General features: G+C 46.4%; 1 pseudogene across 1 annotated transcript in view; it reads left to right on the top strand.

The window, feature by feature from the left end:
- LOC147662735 (uncharacterized) overlaps positions 1 to 26,498 on the top strand; it is a 209,026-nt pseudogene that overhangs the window by 169,396 nt on the left and 13,132 nt on the right. The window contains exon 2 of the transcript XR_015305503.1: positions 20,961 to 22,830. The product of XR_015305503.1 is annotated as an uncharacterized LOC147662735 (transcript). The remainder of the gene's footprint in view (positions 1 to 20,960; positions 22,831 to 26,498) is intronic.

Here is a 26,498-nt window from a genome sequence, read left to right as displayed (position 1 = left end):
GTGTTCCGTCCCCTTGGGGGCAGAGAGGAGAATTCCGGCAGAGGGGACTGTTTTGGAATGACAGCAGTCCCCGACATGCAGCCCTGCGTAAACTAAGTTTACACTCATGATGCGGACCATCTTACTACTTACGCTAGATATGGGGTCTTGGGCCAATCCCAGAGATCGCAAATGTATCCCTCTGCTCACATAGTAAGGGTAGAACTAGACACATATGTAATTTGCCATGCTTGGGATGTTGGTCCTATACAATCAGATTAGTAATTCTAATAACTTTCTGTCTAATGATCGCAGCACATTTGCTTCATAATGGAATATGATCATTCCAATAAATGTATTTTAAACATTTGTTGTGTCTTTCTTGTGTTTAGAATGGGCATGCATGAGTGAGTAACAAAAGGGGAGGATCCGTTTCCACCGTGCCCTTGGGGATAGAGGGTCGTGTTTGAGGTTGCTGAAATCACCTGTTACTCTGGAAAGATTAGGCGTTCAGGTGAGGCCCTGTGAGCTGCCAGGATTGGGCCGACAAGTACGGACGTTGTAGAGAGACTCAGTCCCTAAACTTTGATGTCCTGTTGTCCTAACAAACAGTTCGGCTTTACCAACGGAATCAGTGCAACAAGTTCACCATTGTAACATTACTGTGTGCTTATATGATTATATTACATAACACACACATACCCTGGAGTCTCAATCCAACAAAGACAAAGGAGGACTAAATTATGCCAAAACTACCCAAAATATACAAAATGTGTATGGATTCCCATCACTCGCCAGTCCCGGTGACATGCTTCATCATCTGGGCCTCCTTTAACAGGGCTAACACTCCACCCTAGTGATGGAGGAGCCCAAGGATGTTTTCAAAGTATACAACAAGACAGACGTGAGCAAGATATGAATGCATCGAGTGTATGGGAGGAAAGAATGTGCAGTGCAAAAAAAGTGTAGTGTGAACGGTAAAATTGTTGCGTAATATGACTACAATTTTTATTCTTAGACTATTACGAACAAATGTTAAAAACAGTGCAATTGGACGGTTTCAGTAAATAGCCGTCCTCCAGTATGGATTGGTCAACATGTTTCAGCACTTATGAGGGCAAGAAATGTACCCAGTGCTTTCGTCAGGACCTCTATAGAATGAATTGCTACTGCAACAGTGAACAAAGCAACGTGAATTATAAGAAAAGGATACACTGTGAATCAATTCTCTCACAGTTGCCAATCTTCTCACCCTTTGGATAAATCTATAGGAGAGATGAGAAGTTCATATGGTAGTTTTGGATTACAGAATTGTATGTCTATCAGGAAGCTCTGTGGCTAAAAATGGCTCTCAGGCCAGCCTAGTCAATAGGCAAAATAAACTCCATCAAGTCTTACCTCAAAGGTATGGAGAAATCGCCTCACCCCACCTGGCAACAGCTCGGGGTAAAAGAGGCACCGCTCTACGAAAAAACAGAAACACCAAACCTTGATTCGAAGGGTCTGCCATGTCTTCACAACATTAATACGATACTAGAGAACTCTCACCGCTCAAAAACTCACTTGTCTGCTGTTTAGAGCATATGACACATTCTTATGGCTTGTAGGTTATACCTAGCAATTGATCACCATGCCTGGTGACAGAAAACCTTTCTTCTTTAGGTTTAACTCACATGTCTGCTGTTTAGAGCATATGACACATTCCTATGGCTTGTAGGTTATACCTAGCAATTGGTCACCATGCTTGGTGACAGAAAACCTTTGTTTTTTACGTTTTAACACCAAGAGCTTGTAGTTAACGGGACCTTTTGTAAGTTCATAAATATTTGGAAACACGCATATAGGCATAGGAACTACTACACCGAGTTAATGGTGCTAGTCAGCAGTGTAGCTACTCCTCACCCTAAAGGCGCCAGGCAAGACATACGCGCAGATACTAGGCATCGTATTCTCGCGATTCTTAGAGTCCATTGCTGAAGGACTAAAAAAAGGTCTGACAATTACCACTCACTCCTAGGGCTACCGTTAACTCAGCCGGCCATACCTCACTCGCCAGGAAGGTCAACAGCGATCACAGTAAAATTACAACACAAGGCTTCATACCTTTCCGTCTATAACTCGCCCCCTGCTCCCATTGGCTAGCTCCATAAATGGAGGCTAGCCATTGGGAGAGGGCTCTGTCCGTCAATGCCGGACCAGATTCGGGGGCGTTCCCGAGAATTTTTCTCTTTTGGCGACGTCACGCTACGTCAGCCAAAAGCCCTCGGGAACGCCCCCGAATCTGGTCCGGCATTTACGGCACCCGGAAGAAGTCCAGGTGAGTGCTTGCTTTTTTTTTTTTTGCCCGTTCCCACCCCCTCTCCCTCTCCCGCTCTCCGTGTCTCCGGCCCCGTTCCCGCCCCCCTCCCGCTGCCTCTCACGCTCTCCATGTCTCCGGCCCCGTTCCCGACCCCCTCCCGCTCTCCGCGTCTCCGGCCCTGTTCCCGCCCCCCTCCCGCTGCCTCTCACGCTCTCCGTGTCTCCGGCCCCGTTCCCGCCCCCCTCCCGCTCTCCGTGTCTCCGGCCCCGTTCCCGCCCCCTCCCGCTCTCCGTGTCTCCGGCCCCGTTCCCGACCCCCTCCCGCTTTCCGCGTCTCCGGCCCTGTTCCCGCCCCCCTCCCACAGCCTCTCACGCTCTCCGTGTCTCCGGCCCCGTTCCCGACCCCCTCCCGCTCTCCGCGTCTCCGGCCCTGTTCCCGCCCCCCTCCCGCCCCCCTCCCGCTCTCCGTGTCTCCGGCCCTGTTCCCGCCCCCCTCCCGCTGCCTCTCACGCTCTCCATGTCTCCGGCCCCGTGTGATTCACTTGATACCTGCCATGGAAACAGGACAGACTGGAGGTCTCAGGGCCGCTGCAGAGAAATGGGGCAATAGCTCCTCTCCAGGCTCCCGCCCCCTAACCTCTCCCCCATACGCTATTCCATCTGTGCACAGCGCCAGGCTCCACTGGCGAGAAACTATTACTGAACCCTTCCCGTGCGGGAGGTGCAAGGGCTTTCATAATCCACTTTAATGGCAGCTCGTTCTGGAGAAGAGTTTAGACCGAGAAAAACAAAGCCGTCAAGTTTGTATGTGTGTGTATCTGGCCGACAATTTTTTCATTGGCACTAAATGATTTTCTGCTCTGGAGAAATAGTGATCCAGGGTACTAAGGCAGACCACGAGGAACTGAAACACCTCATTGTTTCCGGACATTGTTGCATACCATTAAGTATTTTCCCCAATGCAGAGTACACAGCGGGCACAGCGGCCAGGACAGCCCTGGCGCAAGTCTTCACCCGCCCCGTGCCCAGTGTGAGTTCCTGACACAGCTAGTGCTGTGCTTTCGAGTACCCATGGGCGTACTTTTCTGATTCTAAATGCAGCATTACATTCACATATAGAAAAGGTACAATAACAATCCTATATTTAGCAAGTCAATGACAACGGGTGGAAGGACACCTGAGGTCAAAGAGGACTCCAGGCTTCTACAACACAATAATAAGAGAAAAAAAGTGCAAACGCAGACCTCCACCCCCCCTCCCCTTCCCATAGCAGCACCTTAAACTGGGGCAACCTGTCCCCAGCCTGGCTAAGAAAGAACAGCTCCACGAGGCAGTGTAAATGTCAGACGATGCGCTATATAAAAACTGTCTATCCACTCCTTTCTCCCCGTCCACCACCAGTGTTCAGACCCCGCCTCCTCCCACAGACATTGCAGCCTCTCCTGGGAGCAGCTCTTGCTCCTACTAATGGACGTTAATGGGTTTCTCCTCCAGGTCGCGCCTGCATTAGCCCAGCTTGAGCTCTCTGATGGCCGCAGAAATCAGCCAAGGAAAGCGTTTTCCTTTAGAGCCACGGTCCCTGGTTCAATCCGGGGTATTTGCTAACAGATAACACCTCCGTGGCATCTTTCTGGAAGGGGTGGGGGGAGTTGGTGTTGTTTACTCATTGCACAGGCCCTATGTATTGTACTCTCTAGGGGCTCACAGTGTGTGGATGGGGGCTCGCAGTGTGAGGGGGTGCTCTGTGTGTGGGGGGGCTCGCAGTGTGTGGGGGGGCTCTGTGTGGGTGTGTGGGGGGGCTCTGTGTGGGTGTGTGTGTGTGGGGGCCCTGTGTGGGTGTGTGTGGTGGGGCCCTGTGTGTGTGTGGGGAGGCTCTGTGTGGAGGGGCTCTGTGTGGGGGGGCTCTCTGTGGGTGGGTGTGTGTGGCATTTGCGAGAGATTAGACTATTGCCATTGTAAATGACAATGCCATTTATTTATCTGTTTTCAAAACGAACACATAAATAAAAATGTTGTCATTTACAATGCCAATAGCTCTAACTTTTACAAAGGCAAAACCGTTGCATTGTAAATGCTTGTTTAATGTTGTGAAGAAACGGCGCACCCTTCGAATCAAGGTTTGGTGTTTCTGTTTTTTCGTAGAGCGGTGCCTCTTTTACCCCGAGCTGTTGCCAGGTGGGGTGAGACGATTTCTCCATACCTTTGAGGTAAGACTTGATGGAGTTCATTTTGCCTATTGACTAGGCTGGCCTGAGGGCGATTTTTAGCCACAGAGCTTCCTGATAGACATACAATTCTGTAATCCAAAACTACCATATGAACTTCTCATCTCTCCTATAGATTTATCCAAAGGGTGAGAAGATTGGCAACTGTGAGAGAATTGATTCACAGTGTATCCTTTTCTTATAATTCACGTTGCTGTGTTCACTGTTGCAGTAGCAATTCATTCTATAGAGGTCCTGACGAAAGCACCGGGTACATTTCTTGCCCTCATGAGTGCTGAAACATGTTGACCAATCCATACTGGAGGACGGCTATTTACTGAAACCGTCCAATTGCACTGTTTTTAACATTTGTTCGTAATAGTCTAAGAATAAAAATTGTAGTCATATTACGCAACAATTTTACCGTTCACACTACACTTTTTTTGCACTGCACATTCTTTCCTCCCATACACTCGATGCATTCATATCTTGCTCACGTCTGTCTTGTTGTATACTTTGAAAACATCCTTGGGCTCCTCCATCACTAGGGTGGAGTGTTAGCCCTGTTAAAGGAGGCCCAGATGATGAAGCATGTCACCGGGACTGGCGAGTGATGGGAATCCATACACATTTTGTATATTTTGGGTAGTTTTGGCATAATTTAGTCCTCCTTTGTCTTTGTTGGATTGAGACTCCAGGGTATGTGTGTGTAATGAATACTTAGTACTGGGGCTGTATGCCCTGTAGAGTCTTTAAATTCTGGCCTCTGACCCTTCCTACAGTTTAGTTTTTCGTATATGATTATATTATTCTACTCCTACCTAACACTACCTATCCTATTGAGAGCATAGTGGGAGTACCCTTTGTCAGATACCTTGGGTTAGCCTAAACTGCCATACCTGACTAAGATGTATCACAAAGCCAGCCTGTGTAGAATGGTTAGCCTCCTTTTTTTGCATCAGTCTTTTGTGTGTGTGTTAAATTTTAAGGCAAATACAATTCTGTTGTGTTTAGACATTTCTAAGGCACACGGTTTGATTTTAAAACCTGTAATCTCCACTCAATTCCATAATCGTTCTCAGTTGACTTTGTCCATGCTGTAAGAGAGAAGTGCCATTAAGTGTAACATAGAATGCATAAGATACAATATTATTTAAAGATTATATATGATTTGGCCATGCTGTCATGCCATTGTCCACAACAGCCAATGCATTTTCCAAGATAATCCTGTCCATTTATATTAATCTTAAGCTTTCAGCGGCGTCGACAGTTCATTATAAGTGGTATAGATGAATCTTTTAGAATGTGGTGACCTAGGACCCAACAAGAAATCCATGTCATCAGAAAGTAAATATAGATGTTCCTTAACCCCTTCCACGCGGGGCTAATTCCCCCGCGGTGGAGCTGTGCCTCATGACGAGCTGAGCTCGTCATGAGCATGCAAGGGGTTAACTGCAGATAATGTGGAATGTTGTAACCATTGCTGTGTTGAAGCAGGTTCTGATTAACAAAAAGGAGAACAGCGAGGCTTGGCATCAGTAACAGTTTTAATGTAATTAAACAATAATGATTCCCGTTGCATTAGGTACATGGCATGCTTTTACTGTACACCCGGTGCAATAAAGTGAAGCGTGTCCCACTTTGGGCAGGAAATACTGGTACAGTAGGTCATGAATTGTGTGTTTACATGCTTGATCCCACTCTGATAGAAGGGACCATAAATACCAACTGAAAGTCACATTCTGAGGTGGTCCAGGTGGCTGGGTGGTAACCCATTCGCAAACGGGAAGGGGTCCCCTCTGCAAATGCAGGGGAAAATATTTTTTAAGGGTCCCAGGGGCCACTCCCTGCCTTTAAAAAATGAAGGGAAGGGTCCCGTTTGCAAATGCAGGGGTAAATATTTTTAGGGGTCCAAGTGACCACCACCTGCCCTTAAAAAAAGAAACAAAATATTTCTTTTTTTTCCCCCTGAAATTCATCCCCTTTTCCTTTAAGGAAAACGGACTGCTTTATAAAAAAAACTGCTTTATTTAAAAGCAGTCCCAGACATAGAGGTCTGCTGAACCCAGCAGGCCACCATCCCTGGAAGGGCCAGCTATTCCCAAAGGGGTTGCAAATTGAGAGTGCCTCATGAATATTCATGAGGCATGCAATTTACAACTCCATTGGGAATCGCTAACCGTGTCTCAGACACTGTTGTACATGGCATTTTCCAACTCTCAAATTGCAACTCGCAATCAAGCGCAATTGGCGAGTCACAAATTGTCAGTGTCGTACATCTGGCCCCTGTTGTCTCCATCACATGAAGTGCTAGGGGTGAACAGAGGGCGGCTGTGTTATGTTATTTGGTTAAAGTGAATTTAGGTAGTGTAGGCAAAAGTTGTTCTGTGGTGTGCTGGACTCCTAAGAGCGGGATCTTTCTATAAATTAATCAGAAGCTAACATTACCCCATCTAATTGAGTGTCTTGAGCATGGACGGTTTCTCTTTCTGTCTTGTGGTACAATCGTGTCCCCTGGCATTGGCTGTCCTAATCAGGTATATTCCCCCTGTTTTCTGGGTAGCCTTCTTCACACAGGCACATATTAGTTGAAGGTTGCTTCACAGCAAGAGTAAGATTACAACCACTGGTAACAAGGCTTTGCATAAGTCTGCGATCCACCTTGGTACCCAGGTAAACAAACCTGTGAACAATTCTATGTTTGGGACACCTCCTTCTTTAATCATGACCTGCTGTAGGTTGTGCAGTGTTTGGATGGTGATTGACAGTGTGCAACTGTATAGGTCTTTCATGGGGATGAAGGTACAGCATGCTGTACCTATCTTGGCGCATTCACACCCTTCCATTATGCTCATTAAGTCCAACACATACCAGTGCTGCCTCACCAGGAGACAGATGATGCCTATTTTTTCTTTTCGTTGAGGCCATCTTCGGTGGTGTTCTGCGTGCCCAGATCGCATTCTGTCCATCACCTTTTGTTTTTGCATCTGTCTCCCGGTGTGTTACGGGTATGCCCAGACGTGGGTCCCGTACTCTCCATGCCACTGGAATCAAGCTATCGTGTCTGAACAAGGGTGAAACCCCGAAACTGGTACGAAACTGGTACTAGGATGCTTGTTTCCAGTCCAGGGAGGACCTGGCTTGGTAGTTTGGGCTGGACTGTTCCCATGAGGCACAGGGTCAAAACGGATTTGGATATGACTGGGTTCAAATTGGAATGGCATGGTGATCAAAAAACAATGAATTTAGGCCTGGATCTCTGTACTAGGGTGAATGTATGACATTGTTCTGCATTCTGTCCCTCAACTGTTGTTTTTGCACAAAGCAGCTTTAAGCGCCATGATTAAAAAAAAACTTTCTGTTCTCTTGATTTCATCATCTGCTGAATCTTTATTATCACTTGTACCTGCACCCCTAGGAAGGATATATAAAGGTGCAGCTTCAAACATTGTTTTCCCATGAAATACAGTATCCTTATCTGTCCCTTGAACTTCCTCCTGCGGCATGTGGGTCTGAGCTGTTTGTTCAGCTGCAGCAGCAGCCTTTTTCTCCTCTCGCAAACGAAATGCATCAGTTCGTAGTTTAAACGCACGTCTAATTAAATCGGCCACCTGGGAATGGAGAAAAAGACCGTCACTCAATTGTTTATGATCTTGTTTTATATCAACAGGTTCTAAGTCTGTGGAATGTTTCCTAAAATTTGCAATTACTTCTCCAGTAAACGACTATGTAAAATATAACTGCTCTGAGTCCGTCCATTGCTGAACATCTGCACAATGTCTGGAGCAGAGGCATCACCACGAGCTGCCTTACGAGCAGCAGATCTGAGAGTGGCTGTACGGTCAGCGGTCAAAAAAGAGCAAGTCTGTCATTTAGGGTCTAACTCTGTCTCTGTGTGACCTGGGGAGATTTTATCATCATCAGAATCATCTTCGGGGCAGAGGGAAAAGTATATGGTGGTGGAGATCGATCTAACGAAATTAAATCATCCTGTGGTTTATTAAGTAGAGGATAGAGAGGACGCCTGACAGGGTATTGGCCATTTACCTGTAAACTGCGCTCCCTACCCTCTTTTTCTTTTATTTCCCTCATTTCTTTATTTTTCATTTCCTGCGATTTCAGATAGATGTTTTTGCCCTGTTATTTGTCTGCTAAAACTTGCTCTTTCCTCACTCTCTCATGCGCTTCTTTCATCCACATTCGCACACAGTCAAACATATCTGGTCTACTTTTGCTCTTAAACACACACTGTTCCACATAGTGAATTTTTCTAATATCGAATGACCCATGTATTGGCCATCATAAATCAGGATCCTTCTTAGTATATTTATTCCATAGTGCACTATACATTATGGAAGAAATACCATTTTTAATGTACATATTCCAATTTGGTGTCCCCTCGGGGGGAGCCGGCTGATTTCGTTCTAAATCCATATTGGTACCTCCAAGAAAGCAACACATCCTTCGAAGCGTGCGTGAAACAGGCACCCAAAAATGTTATAGTATGTATAATTTTTATAACAAAGTGGTACTTAACACGAATATTGTACCGTTCAAGAATTAAAAAAATGTGAGAAAAATCTCCACATTACTTGCCTATATAAATTGCAATTTATATATACCCAAACCAAACCAAAATCTTGGCCAAGCAAATCCAAACAAAAAGCGTTACATTTAGTGATCTTACCAAACAAAAGTCTCCAGCCTCCAATTGCCAGGCTCTGAATCGACCAAATGGTCACTGTAAGACGAACGCCAAAAGGGATCTCAGTCGTAGACCGCCACCACCTGGAGGGTCGAGTTGGGAAAATCAGAAAAGCACTTCAGCCTGCAAAGACAAGGGCCTCCTCATGCAGTACACATCATTAGCTAGATTCCAAACCTCCGTCAAGACCACTCCATCAGGCATCCGAGTCGCCGATGAGCCCCACGTAACGGGCGCTAATTTGTGGGGGTGAGCCTTTTCAGGAGCCCACCTGGTGCAGGGGTTCGCCCTTTTGTGCACTTGTCCTTTAGACTGACAAAGTAGAGATTGGCATGGAAGCTGTAATATCACAAAAGTATTTTATTAGGACACATGAGTAAAAAAAAAAAAAAAAAATGAGTGGAACTACATCGATACAGAACCCTCAGGCAATGTATGAGGCAGCATATGGAGTACAGAAACCATGGGCCTTATATATACACTTTTTACTGCAGAGTAAGCACGGAGGCTCAAAAAGAGGCGGTACAAGTGTACACACAAATAGTCAGTAAGGATACATCAGAATTGCTTAGTCAACATAATGGGAGTAGCTACAATGCTGCTGTCATCAGTTAAAATAGCCTGACAGTTAAATACATGACAGGTGCATCCTAACAGGTAAGCCCTCTCTTAGCATGTGCAGTACTCAGTGTCGGAGCTAATTATAGATGATGACTCGGCGAAATAGAGAAGCAGGCAACAGCAAAGACGGGGAAGCACATGGCAAACGCATGGCTTAACTAAAATTTATGCTAAAAACAAAATGGCTTCAGCTCATCCTAACAGTAGTCTCTGCCAGGTTTCCACAGCAGGAAGTCCCATTCCCAGATCCCAGAGTATGGTACCTGGTTCTCGGTTAAGAGGGGGACAGGTTGAGATTCAGGGGAAGTAAGATGCTGTCTCACCAGTCTTGTGGGGGCAGTGTGGGTGAATGTTGTGATGCCCTGAACATTTGAGTGATTGGTTAGCACGGTAAATGGTGTTAAAGGGCTGTTCAAAATGTTTTGTCAGACCGAACAGGCCCCAGAATTGTTTTCCAGAGTCGCGCCAACGCCTGTTGGAGTGTGTAAGTTCTGTGGTTGTAGGGAGCTTACATTGGGGAGGGGTACTAGAACAATGGTGCAGGTGTCTTCCAACCCAGAGTGGTGGAAGTGGTTCAGATTAACCCAGCTAGGTGACCTTGTAAGTGAGGAGGTTGCAAGGCCTCACATCCTGTCCCGCAGGGGAAGGTGTGAGACTGGGCTGTATTTCGAGCCTCAACCTCAGTCTCCAGTACATGATGGTTATTAGAGGGAACACCAGGTAGGGAGCCTAGTCTGTCCTGTCAGACCGTTCTTCGAGGGGGATCTCCCTGTGTTAGGTAAGCTGGGAGGGTCTGTAATCAGGCCTCCAAAAGTTCTGGTGTCTGGCAGTGCCACTTCTAAGTGGAGTGTGCGGAAGTCCAGATTGAGGGGTGACAGGGGAAAGAGTCCCCAGTGGAAGAACCATTGGGTCAGGGGCCAGCCAGAAGGGCTAAGTCACCAATGATTGGCCATGGTGACGCCACTTCTGTCCAGGACCATCTTCGCGCACTGTCGGAGTGACAGGAGGTCACGAGCTCTGCACCAGGCAAACTGCCACACGACACATTAGGTATGTGTCACCCTTAGGGAGAGGGGTAGGCGTGCTCCCCATGAAGTCCTGGTTCTGCGGGCATCTGACCAAAGGGTACCGTCTCTGGGTTGGGGAGCCAGGAGCAGGGGTTTTCCGACCTGGACGGCAGGGCAACTATAATCAGTGCCTGACCAGTTTGCCTTCTAGGGGTCCCACTCTAGAGGGGTGGTGCAGGCCTAGCCGGGATCTTTAGGGTCCCTGGCTGAATGTGGTAGTACTACCCTGAGAGCAGGTGGGGCCCATCTTAAGGGAAGGGACCCTGATCTTCAGAAGGGAGGGTATAGGGCTCTGGAAGGGGGTGCATAGGGAGGGAGTCCTCACCTCTGACCCGGTGCAGCTGGTAAATGTGGATCCAAGGTGGTAGACTAGTTGATGGAGAGAGGTCCTGTACTGGTGGAAGAGTTGTGTTCTGGCGGGTGCATTTCCTGGGAGAGTGCGGAACCCCAGAAGTAGAGGTAGGGTTAGAAGATGCTTCACCCGTGACCTCTGGCCAGCCTGAGTGTGCAGGTAGAAGGATCGGTGGTAGTTTGGAACTACACTGAGAGGGAGAGTGGAGAATGGCTATTATGTGCCAGGGGTTAAGGACCAATGACATCTGGATGGCCTGGTCCTGGCCGTGGACAACTAGGGAGTACCAGTGGGTTAGCCTAGTTGTGCCTGAGAATTTTTTTTACGGAGGGAACCATGTGGGTTCAGAGTGGCGTAGAACCGGAGGATGTCCCTGCAGTGCTGGCCCACGTCCATGTTCTATCGCCCGATGCAGGGAAGCCCATCAACGTAGTGATTGGTTTACCCTGCATTTTGGCTGGAAGGGGGTTGTGTTGAACTTCGCCCTTTTTGCAGGTTCACCCCTAAACTTTTAGCATTTCTCCCAGCCCTTTTCTCTGTGTACTGTTAGTGGTTTAAGGCCGCTGGGCACTTTAGCCCTGTGGTCCAGTGTAAAGTGTGTGCGCTCTCTGTTACATTTAGTGGGAGTGAGAGTGACCTGCCCTCCCATAGGAATGCCTGGGGGATTCCCTGCTCAGTGTGTGTCAGTGGTAATCCTGTTATTAGAGTAGCAGTATGGTCAAGCATGGTATGTATGAAATTGTGAGAATAAATGCTGCCCAATGGTGTGCGCAGATTTATTATGACTATGTGAGAAATGCCACTTTTAGAAGTTGGCATTTCTGTGTGCTAAGTGTCCGCCTGCCTGATGTGAATTGCATGTCTGGTTTTGGAGGGACAGGGCAGGCTGAGCCAGATGTGGGTATTCAGTTTGAGTATGGGGAGGGGTGACCCTTTGATCTGAGCAGGGCTGTGCCTGGCAAGGTGAATGATGGCTCCACCTCCCACTGTGCGGCTGATGGCAGACCCTCTCTTCCTCAAAGGCAGGATGCAGCCTTGTAAACAAAGTTCTCCAGGACCACACCGAACTGATTCTGGCTGGGTTCAGTGACTTGTGACTTTTGAGAACAAAGTCTTTTGGTGGTATAAGTAAAGGGGCTGTGACCTCATGAAATTGTTCAGTTCCATGGTGCTCTTCTAGGATGATGTGCTGTTCCTGCTGGGGCATGCTGCTGCCCAGGAGGAACTGTCATGAGGGCTTGCCTCCCTTGCCCCTGCATTGCCCCCTTGATTGCTGAGGACTTTTGCTTTTGGAGCTATGGCTCCCTGCACCCTGTGAGCAATATATTTTCATTCTTTCCTGGAGGAAGAACGTGTTACTTCTGGATGCGAAGACGAACCTCTGTCCGTGTAACTAGAGGGAAAGGACTTTGAAACTTTCATCCATTTAGCTGAAACAACTACCCAAGGGCCTGATTTGAGCTTCCCTCCTGCTGAAGTCTCTGGAACATTAGACTTCACCCATCAGCCATCCAGATTCCTATTTGAGGGGAATTCTCCTCGCAAGTGAGGCCTCAGTTGAGAATTCCAGAGCCTCTGGTTCTACTGTGGGGAACGCGGGCTGAAAGTCATCGGTATCACTATTGTGGGCCGCCACAGCTGAGGAGCTGTTGCCGCTGAGAGCCCGCATTTGCCTGTGTTACCAAAGTCATTGCTATCGCTATTGTGGGCCACTGCAGCTGAGGAGCTGTTGCCGCTGAGCGCCCGCATTTGCCTGTGTTGCCAAAGTCATCTTTTATCGCTATTATGGGCCGCCGCATCTGAGGAGCTGTTGCCGCTGAGAGCCCGCGTTTGCCTGTGTTACGAAAGTCATAGTTATCGCCATTGTGGGCTGTCGCATCGGAGGAGCTGTTGCCACTGAGAGCCCGCATTTGCCTGTGTTACCAAAATCATCGTTATCGCTATTGTGGGCCGCCGCAGCTGAGGAGCTGTTGCCTCTGAGTGCCCGTGTTAGACCTGGCATCTTTGGCGTGGTTTCTCCCTATGTTTTTGCCTCTACCTCCTGTATTTTTGATGCTGTACTGGATTTCGTTTTTGCTGGTTTAGATGCTTTGGACACTCTGCCACTGCTGATCAGACAGACCTGCTCTTGAGGCGGAATCCGAGAGCTTTTATACTGCTTTTAAAAATGTCATTGTTTATACCTGTCACTTGCCTCCTGGCTCTTCTCCTGATCCCGCGCAGTGGAATTAGCGCTGCCGCGGCACTCCCCAGCAACTAACTTTCCCGCCACCATCTCGGCGAGGACCGAGGCCACGCCCCTTTGCAAGGCCACGCCCCCGACAACACCCTCAACCGTCTATAAATCATGTGCATCTTCAGGACGCGCAGCGGATGAGTGCAGCGGGAGCGCCTAGGGCAAGCCCGTCTGCGCCAGGCCGCGCCAGGCCGGGCCTCAGGGCAGGCCACGCTGACCATTCTATCTCATACTCACCTCAATCACTCAGAGACCTACAATGCTCTGCCACTCCGCCATCCCCAACGTCCTTCCCTCGCACACTTACAGCCGGTCTTATGCGTCCTGACCAACATCATTCATGCGGAAGCAACTCACCAGCTACGCCGATCAGAAAAACCACGTCCATCAGGGTGTCATATTTGAACACTCGCTCGTTGGTGAAACACTCTGAGGATATCTTCATCCTGTTAACTAATACCAACCCTGACATGCTCCTGCTCACGGAAACCTGGTTAACATCAGAGTCCCTCCCAGATATCCTGGCTGCCCTCCCCCTGATTATTACATCCTTCATGCCGATCGCCCTGGTGATCGGCCCGGGGGCTGGGTGGCAGCCTGAGCTCTATTTCTTCGTATTCCCTCACCCTCCCTGAGGTGGAGAACTTACTTATCAGTGTACAAACTGACACCGGCACCCTCACCTTCCTCCTCTTATACCGGCCTCCTCATCCTATGCCATCCTTCTCGGCTATCATGAATGAACAGCTATCTAATCTGCTAATGCTACACTCTAGTCTCGCCATCTTTGGCGACCTAAATTATTGGTTCAATGACACCAATGCCGGCCCCCATGCCATAGAGCTCTTTGAGACCCTTAATAGTCTGAATCTTATTCAACAAGTCACTCAACCCACTCACATTAAGGGCCACATCTTGGACCAGATCTGGACCTACAACCTGGTTTCGTCTCCACCTAACATAATCCCTTGTGTCTGGTCAGACCACAATCTAGTCGACACCACCATCACCGTCGCCGGTCGGACTTCCGCCCCCTTGATGGCTGGTGGCCTCTCACGGAAATGGGGCACATACGATTCTCAGGGCTTCCTCACTGCCCTGGCCGATACCCGCCCTGCCCTTCACCCTTCTAACAATATCGATGGACTAGAACACGACATCGATTCATGGTTAGAATCGGCCAGTGACCGGTTTGCTCCCTTAGTCAAATTCCCCCGCACCAGGCATCGTAACTCCCACAGGTGGTTCTCTGACGACCTCAGGGCTCAGAAATTAAAAATGCGCCAGTCAGAACGCACCTGGAGACGCGATTACTCCAACTCAGCCAGACAGCTCTATCTGGCTGCGCGTAAAGAATATAAAGCAGCCATCAACCTAGCTAAAAGAGAACATTTCTCTAATAGGATCTCGTCGGCGGCTAACAAATCGAAGGAAGTGTTCAGAGTTCTGAATGAGCTCACTACAGACGACAGGACCCTCCCAGCTCAGACCCCCACTCAGGAGGCTTGCGATTCCCTCAATTCTTTCTTTCTGGAAAAAATCATAAAAATTAAAAAGTCTATCCCTCCCCTCCCCCTGTCACATCTACCGGACAGCTCCCTCAATAACCCCTCGATTTTCACCACTTTCGCTGCCTTAGACCCTATCTCCCTAGCAGAACTTACCACCCGCTTGAAATCTGGCTCCCTGAACGACTGCTGTCCACCATCAGTGTTACGGAGTACATGTCTCAATCTGCCTCATTGCATCCTACCTCTACTTAATGGGTCACTTAGTAGTGGCATTTTTCCCACTTCTTTCAAGGAGGACATCCTAGTGCCCCTCCTCAAAAAACCCGGTGCTGACCCCGCGGAGCCATCGAACTATTGTCCCATTTCCGTACTTCTCAAAACTAATGGAGGCCCATGTCACCCGGTGCCTGTCAAATTTCATTGAATCCTCCTGTCATCTCGTGCCTAATCAGGCCGGCTTCAGACCTGCCCACTCTACTGAGGCCGTCATCTTGGCAGTTTTGGACACACTCAGGAGCAACGCGGACGCTGGATCTTCCCAGGCCCTCGTTCTCCTGGATCTGTCTGCTGCGTTCGACACGGTGGACCATAACATCCTCCTCCACCGTGTCGAGCAGGCAGGCATCCAGGGTACGGCTCTCGAGTGGGTCAAGTCCTTTCTCACTGGAAGAACACAGGCGGTCCGCCTGGGACCCTTCACGCCAAAAAAAACCCCACGTCTTGCGGAGTCCCTCAAGGTTCCTCCCTTTCACCGCTTCTATTTAACCTATACCTCCGGCCTTTGATCCACTCTCTGCAGAAATGGGACATTACCGTCTACAACTACGCCGACGATTTACAAATCATCCTCCCACTCAACTCACCTCACGCCGTCTCGACGTTCCACGCAGTCATGACTCACATCCAACTCTGGATGAACCAGAACCAATTAAAGATGAACCCCGGGAAAACTTAGCTCCTCCTCCCTGTACTCAGTCATGCTCACTGGGGCCCGCAGTTCTGGCCTCCTGAGCTGGGATCTCCCCCAGTCCCTGCAAAAACAGTAAAGAGCTTGGGTATTATTATTGACGCCAAATTGTCCCTCAGAGCCCAAGTGGGAGCGGTGGTTTCTTCTTGTATGTACCAGCTTCGGAGGATCCGCAAAGTCCGTCACTTACTCCCCCCTGCGGCACTCACCTTAGCTGTCATCTCACTCGTTCTCTCCCGACTGGACTTCTCTAACTCCATTTACCACGGTCTCCCACAGTTCCTGTCACACCGCCACCAGGTCATCCAGAATCAGGCGGCTCGCCTGATTCATGGATTCCCCAGATGGCAATCGGCCAAGCCTCTACTCCACAGCCTTCATTGGCTTCCAATAGACCAAAGGGCAGCCTTCAAGGTGGCATGCCTCACCTTTAAGGCCCTTCGCTGCACCGGCCCAGTGTTTCTGAAATCTCTCTTTAGCCCTTACTGCCTAATACTTAACCTCCGTTCAGCCCATCGTCATCTGTTAGTCACTCCTAAAAACAAAACCAAGAAATTTGGCGGCCGCCGCTTTTCCTATCTGGCCCCGTCCTTTGGAACCTTCTTCCTCTTTCAATCAAATCCTCCCCTTCCCTCCTGAACTTCAGGAAACTGTTAAAAACTCACCTCTTCCCCTCCCTTAGCTAGAATTTCGCTGCTCTCGCTCCCTCCTCATTTACTCACTCTGTCTACCAGCGCCAGGAAGCTTCGGCGTTAGTGCGCTTTACAAATTTCACCTCAGATAAGATCAGTGCCAGAGTGTAAGTGCTCCCTATGTAAATTGTTATTATGATTGGATATACATGATTGGCATATTTGTATCACCATGAAGTCCCTCCCTTGTCATCACAAGCCAGGGCTGGTGATGACAAATGCTACTAGTGGGCCTGCAGCACTGATTGTGCCACCCACATGAGTAGCCCTAAAATGGTGTCTCAGGCCTACCACGGCAGTGCCTGCATGCAGTCTATGAACTGCCATGTCCTCCTGGTCAGTGTCCCCACTGACCAGGCCTAACCCTTCCCTTTTTGTGCACATTGGTCACCCCTATGGAAGGCCCAAGGAACCCCCCTGGGCAGGGTGCAGTGTATGTGAAAGGTAGAGCATGTACTGGTGCAGGTGACATGCTCTGGTAGTGAATGGCAGCCATTTTAGTTTTTCACTATTGTAAGGCTATCTTGCTCCATAGATTAACATGGGGGATGCTGGCTACAGTGGCTACCAGCATTTCTTCTCATAGGAACAAGATAGGACATAAGAGTCTAGTATCCCTGAACTTAGAATTTAATAACACATCTTTTAGAAAGGTTGTTTTTAAATCCTGTGTTTGAGAACAGCACTTTTAGAAAGTTGCTGTTCTCTTGTCTGACTCTTCTGTCTGCCTTGGCCTGTTTGTGTATTGACTGTCTGGTTTGAGAGTGACAGGGGCTGGGGATTCCCCAGGAGGCTGGCTGAGTCAGCCCTAGGCTGAATGACTGCATTTGCAACTTGAGTGGTGGGAGGAGATAGCACCTGGGCCTGAATAGGGCTGTGCCTGCCTTCCACAAGGCTGGCTCCACCTCCTGCTGGGCGGCTGACGACGATGCCCCTCACTCTGAAAGGAAAGGAGAAGCCAGGAAAACAAAGTGCTCAAGCAACACCCAGAACTGGTTCAGACCGGGCTCAGGGCCGACTTGTATAAGTACAGGACCCCTGACAACAGAAAATTAGATCATCCTGGAATCAAGAAGGAACCTCTGCCAAGGAGAAAGCTGAAACTGAAGAAGGAAGATTGTCCAGCTGTTGCTCTGCTGGATTGCCCTGCTGTTGTGTTGCTGCCTAGGAGAGAGGAAGGACTTTGCTTTGTGCTGTGTCCCCTTGCTTGAAGGAATCTCCAAGAGTTTGAGAAGAGCTGGTTCCCTGTTCTGAAGTCCCAGGAACAAAAGGACTTCGACCCCAGCTTCCCCTGAGCTCTACTGAGAGAGTTCTGTCCTTCCTGGAGTTCTTGGCCCATGTGTGGTACCTGTGTTGGGAAGCTGGAAACTAAGCTTGAGAGACTTTGCTAAAGAAAAGTTATCGCATTGCTCGCTGCGGAGCGCATCACCGACAGTGCGAGAAGATTCCCGCCGCTGCGAAGGTCAAGATCGTCACAGCGCCTGTTGCCGCTGTCAGAGCCGTCGCATCCTTCGTTTGCGGGACGCACCCGATCGTTGCGGGAAGTCTAACATCGCTGCGAGTGTCGTCGCAGAGCCTGTCGTCACTGGGTGAGATCGCCACACCGCCTGCTTGCGGACTACATCACGTCGCTGCGAGAGTCTTCGCCGAAGCCAACGCATCGAGGAGCTGCGATAGAGAAGATCACCTCTGGTCCGCGCATCGTCGCCCCTGAGATTGTCGCACCTCCAAAGATAGTCACATCGTGCCTTTGCGAGAACAAACTTCCTACGGAACCTACGCACCGGAATCCATACAAGTGTCCTTCCTCCCCATACAGACCGGATTCGTCGCAACACGCCCGCTGCTGCAGCGGGGCTGTCGCAAACGCCTCCCCAGGGTCTCAGGAGCAATGCATCGCTTGTTTTCCACCGCACCAGCTTCTGCTTTTGGAACTTTGTCGCAATTAAAGGTACTGTGAGCTAAACGTGATGCAACTGTGAACTTTTCACGTAACTGTGGATTATTTTATCGCAACCTAAAGAATTTTAACGCAACCTGAAGAATTTTTTATCGCAACCTTAAGAACTCTTTTGAAACCATATTCTTGAACTTTGTATGTTGGATTTTTGTCGTTTTGGTCTTGTGTAGTTTAGATTAAATACCTTTATTTTTCTAAACTGTTGTGGAGTCAGTTTGTGGTGTTTTCACTGTGTTACTATGAGTGTTGGTACAAATACTTTACACATTGCCTCTGGTTAGCCTAGACTGCTCGTGCCAAGCTACCTAGAGGGTGAGCAGGGGTTATCTCAGAGGGTTTCCTCCTTGACCTGACTAGAAGCAAGGGTCCCTATTTGGACAGTGGTACCTACCTCTGCCAACTAGAGACCCCCAATTCTAACAGCCCGCATTTGCCGTCCTACGAGAATCATCGCTATCACTATTGTGGGCCACTGCAGCTGAGGAGCTGTGGCCGCTGAGTGCCCGCATTTGCCGTCCTATGAGAATCATCGCTATGGCTATTGTGGGCTGTTACAGCTGAGGAGCTGTGCCTCGGAGTGTCCGCATTTGCCATATTAGGAGAATCATCGCTACAGCTAGTGTGGGCCGCTGCAGCTGAGGAGCTGTGCCGCTGAGTGCCCGCCTTTGCCATACTACAAAAATCATCGCTAGCAATGTTGTGGGCCGCTGCAGCTGAGGAGATGTGCCTCTGAGTTCCCACCTTTAAGCCCCGTACTTTCACAGCTGTGCATCACTCAGTGCTAGCTGCATCGTCTAGGTCTGCGCAATTGCGCATATGGATTCTGCTGCATTGGCAGCTGCCCTGACACTTTGGACATAGGGCATTTTGAACCCCTTTGAGAAGGCCGGTTGGCCAGAGCGACTGTTAGGTTTGTAGTGCGCCAGGCCCTAATGTGATGGATGTGGTGCTAGGAAATGTGATTTATGTAGTATGATTTACGCACCCTGTTTTATGCCTCTAAATGTGGTTTAGGATTATGAGGTTTTGCATACTGTATTTATGTTTTAGTTATCCTCTACTGTGGTTTATGCTTGTGAGATTATTTTCTAATGTGAGTTATGCTTAGGAGGTTATGGTCTAATATGTTTAGGCTTATGAGGTTGGCGCAGGATATATTTCACGCCTAATGTGATACAGTGGATAATATGATTTATGTTGCAGGATGATGCTGAGTCCAGTGTTTGCCATTAATTGCTGGTTGTGTTCCAAGCTTATTATATGTTCTCCGTTTACTAGATGGTTCTGACAGTGGTCCAAGTGGCCCTGTCATGTGTATATAATCCCCTGTAAATATTGCCTAGTGCCAGTCGGCACAGTGTATATTGTGTGATTCTAATGTGTTTTATGATAATACAAAGGCTATTTTGTATATAACCTTGTGTGGAGTGCCTTTTGTGGTGTGCCTAGTATGTTGTTGCTGTGTGGGTTGCGCAAATGCTTTACACATGGCCTCCGGGATAAGCCTGACTGCTCGTGCCAAGCTACCAAGGGGGTGAGCAGGGGTTATCTTTGGCGTGTAACTCCCTTGCTCTGACTAGAGTTTCTACCTCGATAAGGCTTAAGTCCTAGCCAACCTGAAATCCCATTTCTAACAAGTCTCATCTAAGGGCTCAATTGACATCCACCAGCTGGTTGGAGGCACGTGTTGGGAGCCTTCACTAAATATTCAGTGATGACAAAATAATCGTATTTCTTCCGGGAGCAGCGCACGTCCGTCTGACAGCTTCTTAGACGAGTCAATGCTGCAATCTTCCAACAAATGCTTGAACCATCCCTAGGAATGTGGCAAAGATAACTTAACAAACAGAAAAGTAAAGATGGGAGTTGGAATGTCAGCTGCTCCAGTGTGAACAGGAAAGTATTGTCAAGAAGAGTGTGAATGGAGCTGCATTTGTTATATACTTCCTGAAGTGTTACCTTTATTACATACAACTTGAAGAGTTTCCTTTTTCATATACTTCCTGAAGAGTTACAGTTGTTATACACTTTGTAAAACTGAAGTGACAGCAGCATATCCTGATCATCTCTTTTTCCACAATGTCTTCTTGTTTAAATCTTGACTATGTGCCTGTTCATAAAGCTAAACCTCTAGCGAATGGGTGTTCCGTGAGTGCCCTTTCTTTACTAAGTTATCACCTCCTTTTCTGAACTAAGATGTGGCATGCTCAATAGAACATTCAGTTAAATATCTGTGTATTGTGAAATATCTCTTGGTTACTTTAAAAAATGGTAAACGAGAGATGGCTTTTACAAATAGTTAAATATTGTGTATTTACATTCTCTTACATTTCCATTTAGTGATTTTAAATCTCTTTACATCCAACAGGAAACCAACCTTGAATGCACAAATGATTGTGAATAAAGACTTTAATCGTGTAAATGTGCAAAAAGCGGTCAGAAAAAATTTGCTCCAATATTCAGGTAAAGAGCTGCACAGTCAGAGACTGAGGAACCTGAACATAAACTGATAGATCCTGAAAGAAGCAGCCAAGAGAAATTCAGTGGATTTAAGAGTCTGAGCTGTGCACCTCCACGCCACAAGACGAAGAAATGACCTCTAGAAAATTAACGCAACAACAATAACTAACCACTGCTTGTATAAACAAGTCGCCAAGATTTAATGATTGGATCGGCGTGAGGTGGATACAGCATTGCTCTGTTTCCTGTAATGATGGTAGACCACCATTCAGTGCGCTAGGTATATTGTAAACAATTTCTGGCTAAACCACAGGAGCAAGAGAAAAGCACAATGGAGTAGAGCCAGACAACTGAAGGAAGGTAGGATCTCTGATCTACTTGACTGTCCCAATTTGCATCGACCTGAAGGAAGACTAATCTTCACTCGTAAACATGCAAAACCATTATACAATCTAAAGACATAACCACATACAAAGAAGTTTTACTTGCCACAAGTATAATATATGTAATTGGTGAGTCTTGCATTTCATTGTAAAATCTGAAATCAAGCATCTAAAATACCACACACATACAGGGAATGTGAGAATAACACAAGTGCTTTATCAACTGTGTTAGCTCCTCAGGAAACGCAGTCATGGGATGCAGACAAATATAAACCTGACCCAGAGACACTACCCAAGAAAGAAAAATCATTCAAAAGCAGCAAGAGCTTTAGTTTGTCATCACTACTAAAGAGCCATCAGCAAACACACACAGGAGAAGCAACATGCAATTGCAATGAATGTGTGAAGAATATGTGAAGAACTTTAGTCAGTTGGCACTCCTAAAAGATCATCAGCGGACACAAATGGGGGACAAACCATACCATTGCACTGAATGTGTGAAGAGCTTTCGTTGGTTATCACAACTCCAAATACATCAGCGAACACACACAGGGGAAAAACCGTACCATTGCAATGAATGTGTGAAGAAGTTCAGACAGTTATCAAATCTACGAACACATATGCGAACACACACTGGGGAAAAGTCATACCATTGCAATGAATCTGGAACTAGTTTTAGTGATTCCTCAACTCTCAGGATTCATCAGCGAACACAAATAGGGGACAAACCATACGATTGCAGTGAATGTGTGAAGAGCTTTAGTGGGTTATCACATCTTAAGAGACATCAGCGAACACACACTGGGGAAAAACCATACCATTGCACTGAATGTGTGAAGAGCTTTAGTGAGTTATCACATCTACAAGTACATCAGCAAACACACACTGGGGAAAAACCATACCATTGCAGTGAATGTGGACGTAGTTTTAGTCATTCCTCAACTTTCAGGATTCATCAGCGAACACACACAGGGGAAAAACCATACCATTGCAATGAATGTGTGAAGAGCTTCAGTCGGTTATCACATCTACAAGAACATCAGCGAACACATACTGGGGAAAAACCATACCATTGCAATGAATGTGGAAGTAGTTTTAGTCAATCCTCAACTCTCAGGAAACATCAGCGAAAACACACAGGAAAAACCATCCCAGTGCAATGAATGTTTCAAGAGCTTCAGTCGGTTATCGAATCTCCAAAGACATCAGAACACAGACAGTTGAGAAACCAGTGAATGCGTGAAGAACTTCAGTCGTTTATCACATCTCAAAATACATCAGCGATCGCACACAGGGGAGACACCATTCCATTGTAGCGAATGTGGAAATAGTTGTAAGAAATCTTCAACATTATGGAATCCTCAGCGAACACACACTGGAGAAAAGCCATTCAAGGTGAGAAAAAAAAAAACAGGAAGTTGGATAATATAATCAGGGAGAGATGACATATGGAAAGCACAACAACCAATTAAAAGAATAAGATTGTATTTATTTTTAAGTATACATACTCATAATAAAAGCATTTTAATTCAAAAATATAAACACCAATTACTTAAGTGGACAGTTAATCAAGTACAAATAAAATATTTATAACACAATTACACAAAAGTTCATAAAACAGTGGCGGACAAATATAGTCATCGACGCGCGTTTCGGCGTTTTAACGAGAACGCCTTCTTCAGGAGCCACATTAAAATCTGACCAGAGAGAACACGGGATGAGCGTTCACTGTGTATTCCTTGTATATGTATCAAGGCCGGATAGAAATATAGTCTCTTTGTTTTCCTATCGTCTAGGTGGAGTCACATCTCACTCGACGAAACTTGTAATCAAGGTAGTAGACGCAGTCGTGATTCCAACCGATAAAGGAACCACAAAAAAGACCTGCTCCCAGTCTTGTAAATGGCAAAATAACTCAGGTGCTTGTCTTTGTAAACAACCGTCAAGCCTAAATGCGAGTGTGGAGTAAAATGGGAAATTATGCCTGGGTACACGAAGAAGCCTCCATCAGTCTTCGGTACAAATATATCCAAAAAGATAAATGATAATGTAGAAACGAGGGAGCCGCATTCAGGGTATCCGCTAGCGTCCCTTGATAATGTCTTCGATACAAATATATAAAAAAACCTTTTCCAACGGCTGCGGGACGCTAACAGACACGTCGAACGTGGCGCCCGCAGGTTGATGTTACCGTTCGTCTTCAGGCATTCTCGTATCGAAGACATTGTCAAGGGACGCTAGCAGATATCCTGAAGGCGGCTCCCACGTTTATATATTATCAATTATCTTTTTTTATATATTTGTATCGAAGACATTATCAAGGGACGCTAGCGGATACCCTGAATGCGGCTCCCTCGTTTCTACATTATCATTTATCTTTTTGGATATATTTGTACCGAAGACTGACGGAGGCTTCTTCGTGTACCCAGGCATAATTTCCCATTTTACTCCACACTCGCATTTAGGCTTGACGGTTGTTTACAAAGACAAGCACCTGAGTTATTTTGCCATTTACAAGAGTGGGAGCAGGTCTTTTTTGTGGTTCCTTTATCGGTTGGAATCACGACTGCCTCTACTACCTTGATTACAAGTTTCGTCGAGTGAGATGTGACTCCACCTAGACGATAGGAAAACAAAGAGACTATATTTCTATCCGGCCTTGATACATATACAAGGAATACACAGTGAACGCTCATCCCGTGTTCTCTCTGGTCAGATTTTAATGTGGCTCCTGAGGAAGGCGTTCTCGTTAAAACGCCGAAACGCGCGTCGATTACTATTTTTGTCCGCCACTGTTTTATGAACTTTTGTGTAATTGTGTTATAAATATTTTATTTGTACTTGATTAACTGTCCACTTAAGTAATTGGTGTTTATATTTTTGAATTAAAATGCTTTTATTATGAGTATGTATACTTAAAAATAAATACAATCTTGTGCTTTTAATTCGTTGTTGTGCTTTCCATATGTCATCTCTCCCTGATTATATTATCCAACTTCCTGTTTTTTTCTCACATTGTCTATTTTCCCTGTATAACAAATTCAGTTGTCTAACAGGGGGTCCTTGTTATTTACGCCACGAAAAGCCATTCAAGTGCAGTGAGTGTGTGAAGTGCTTTAGTCAATTATCAGACCTACAAAGACATCAACGAACACACAGGTGAAAATCCCTAACACTGCAGTGAATGTGGAAGTAGTTTTGGTGACCCTTCAACATTAAGAAATCCTCAGCGAACACACTTAGGGGAAAAGCCATTTAAGTGCACTGAATGTGCGAAGAGCTTTAGTAGATTATCAATTCTACGAGGACATCAGCAAACACATACAGGGGAGAAACCATGACATTGCAGTGGATTTGGAAATAGTTGTGGAAAGGATTTTCAGCTTACTACAGGGATTAGTAATAAAACCTATAAACACAACACACTTGAATACGTTTAACGAGCACAGACTGGAGAATATTTGTAGCTGGTTTTGGTGTTCGGCCATTTTGTACTACAACTGGTTCAATGACAGCTGCTAGAGAACAACGTCCAAAGGCACAAGAAGTCAAAGTAGGAAAATGTGACCTGTAACTCTGAGAGTTAATGCTTGCAGTGCACAACGTTTATCTGAAGCCCTGACGCGGGGAAAAAGGATGCTCATTTCGATCATCACATATGTAAAAGCACCCACCATAGTGGCACATTCCAAGAGGTGTCCAATATCAAGCTGGTCCCTTGGGAAATTTGCTGGCTCACCACTGACTATGTAAATATTTACAGTGAAATTAATTGTATATGAATATATTTTAGACGTGTCTTATTTACAGAGAATCACCCAACCAACTCTTAACTGGTGAAAGGACAGAATCCGTGCAAGAAGGCAAAATTATTGATCGGAGAGAGAACTGTTGAAAAGTTTAGTTCTGAATAGGTTTCTGAAAGGTTGACAGTTAGGTAAAGATTGAATCTTGAGTAGTAAAAAATTCCAGCTCTTAGAGTCTTCAACTATCGACACCCTTCTTTACATTTCTTGAACCTTGGCTCTGGAAAAAAAATCTGAATTCAGGAGTAAAGGAACACAAAAGATACTGAATTTTGACACAAATGATATTCAGGTTTGTTTTTACATGTAAAAAGAAACTCTTGTTTTATAAACCGCCGGTGAATGAATGGACATAAAAAGTGCTGCCTCGTGAGAAAACAGTGAAACTTTGTGATGAAGTTGGGACGTCTTCAGACCACAAATAAGATAGATCGAAGCATTCTGACTCATCTCTAATGTGCTTTTGTGTTGCTGGAGCTGACAAATAAACAGTGCTCTCATAGCCCAGCCTTGTGTAGAGAAACGAGTTCACCAATATAATATGCATATCAGGAGAAAGGATACATCTTCAGTAGCCCCAGATAGTAGAAACTAATGCTTTTCACCGAGGTCATTTTAACAAAGTGCTGAGTCCGGGAAGTTCTTCCTGCTGCCGAGTATCATCACTACCGCCACCACCCAGTCAGTGAGGAACATCAACAAGACTGCTGTTCATCATACCCATGCTTATACATAACACACTACAGGGGTTTGCTCCAGGGTCAAACTCACTTTACTTTCATGTTAACAGCAACAAGTTCTAAACTGAACAAATTATATTTACGAACAAGTGGTTTGTACGGCCATTAGTGCCATAATACATTCTAAACCCAATACTTTATGAATCGGTATTAATGATACATAACCAAACATCCAAACACCACCTATGTATGGACATCCAAGAGCCTTTAAAAACCACACTACAGAGGTGTGTACCAGGATCAAATTCAATTTACTGTAACGTTAACATGAACTAAATTATGATACAGCATGAACAATCATGAGACTATGAAATGTACACAATGATGACTAGATTTTAAATATTACTAACAAGTGTATGTTTTGATTTGTAATAAAACAAAAAATGTATTTGAATTCATGGTATTTGACTGCTGATTGCATGGAAAGAGATGTGAAATGTGATTTCTTCCCTAAACTATAAAGATAATTTGTGATGTCAGCAAGGAGCCTAGTTTATTTGGCAATAGAGGGGTCAAA

The sequence above is a fragment of the Lissotriton vulgaris genome, unplaced genomic scaffold (assembly GCF_964263255.1).
Source record: "Lissotriton vulgaris unplaced genomic scaffold, aLisVul1.2 SCAFFOLD_211, whole genome shotgun sequence".
NCBI classification, from domain to species: domain Eukaryota; kingdom Metazoa; phylum Chordata; class Amphibia; order Caudata; family Salamandridae; genus Lissotriton; species Lissotriton vulgaris.
Note: the sequence above shows the minus strand (reverse complement) of the source record. Positions and strands in the feature narration are given on the sequence as shown.